The 1,440-nt window shown below is 44.8% G+C and overlaps 1 non-coding gene across 1 annotated transcript; it reads left to right on the forward strand.

Moving 5' to 3' along the window:
• The first annotated feature begins 274 nt into the window (after window positions 1-274).
• On the forward strand, window positions 275-381 carry LOC118483399. The gene has a single exon (XR_004870688.1). It is a non-coding gene; the product is annotated as a small nucleolar RNA R71 (small nucleolar RNA).
• The last annotated feature ends 1,059 nt before the right edge of the window (window positions 382-1,440 follow it).

The raw sequence follows: 1,440 nt of genomic DNA on the forward strand, positions 1-1,440 counted from the left end.
TTTTGTCATTTCCAATTTTTTTTATCTTTGAAGAAAGGGCCTCGATTTGGGCTTGTAAAGAAGTGCTTTCATCGACCTTATGGGCGCCCGGGGCGATAGACTTATTTCCCCGGGGGTGTGCCATTGAAAATTGGTTTGAGCAATTTCCTCAATTTGATTATATATTTCGTGTGGGCGTCGATTACCTAAAAGTCCCCCGGAGCTAGAATCAAGTGTCTGCCTAGTGTGTGGCAACAATCCATTATAGAAAGTGGATACTTGTTTCCATATTGCGAGGCCGTGATGGGGACACTTGCGTAATAACTCCTTGAACCTTTCCCAAGTTTCATATAAGGATTCCCCGTCCTCTTGTGAATATATATTAATTTCAGTCATTAACTTAGCAGTTTTAGCGGGAGGGAAATACTTATATAGAAATTTTTGGGCTCTTTCATCCCAGGTGTTTACCGATCCAGCTGGGAGGGCGTTGAGCCAAGCTTTCGCTCGGTCTTTTAGTGAGAAGGGAAACATACGGAGGCGGATGGCGTCGTTTGATGCTCCATTGATCCGAAAGGTATCACATATTTCCAAGAAATTAGTTATATGTAGATGGGGATCCTCGTCCGCAAGCCCGTGGAAGGTTGCGGAGTTTTGGAGCATTTGTATCAAATGCGGCCGAAGTTCGAAGTTATTAGCTTCGACATTCGGAGCATTGATAGCGGCGCCTAGATTACCTACGGTGGGTCGTAGGTAATCCATAAGGGTACGTTGGTCCGCCATTGGAGGTGGGTCACCCGAAACCGTCTCTTGGTTTTTGGCTTTTAACCTTTTTCTGAGAAAGCGTTCGGGTTCTTCTAGTGGTTCTTTTATGTCTTTATTGGAACTGGAGCTCATACACTACGTGAGGTTGTTGTCGGGTTCCAAGTCCTGCAATAAAAACAGAAAAGAATGTTGGTCAGAAGGTTCACCACGGCCCCGTGTTTAGCGAACACGGCCCGTGGTCGGAGTTTCAGTGATTGTTTTCCAGATCCCAGTTACTGGAAGTTGGACACGGCCCCGTGTTGCACCGGCACGGCCCCGTGGTCAGCCTTCTGTAACTTGGAAAACAAAAACTGCCAGTAACGATGCTGGGCACGGCCCGTGTCCGACGAGGCACGACCCGTGCTGAGCCCTGCAGAAGCTGAAAAACTAAGAAAAATCCTAAAAATTAAAAAGAAAAATAAAAATATGATTAGGCCGTTGATTCCTAACTTTCTTAAAATCCTTGTGTCCCCGGCAACGGCGCCAAAAACTTGATGTGCGTGAAGTGTGTTATATTTTTTGATGTATATTTAAGCCCTTTTTTTTACACTTTTAGCCAAGTTTTAAATTTATAAAACACGATATTTACTAACACTAAACACACATATGGGTAAGTGCACCCATCGTGGACGTAGTATGTGGTAAGATACCGAGGTCGTC

This window comes from Helianthus annuus, chromosome 10 (genome assembly GCF_002127325.2).
Source record: "Helianthus annuus cultivar XRQ/B chromosome 10, HanXRQr2.0-SUNRISE, whole genome shotgun sequence".
NCBI lineage: Eukaryota > Viridiplantae > Streptophyta > Magnoliopsida > Asterales > Asteraceae > Helianthus > Helianthus annuus.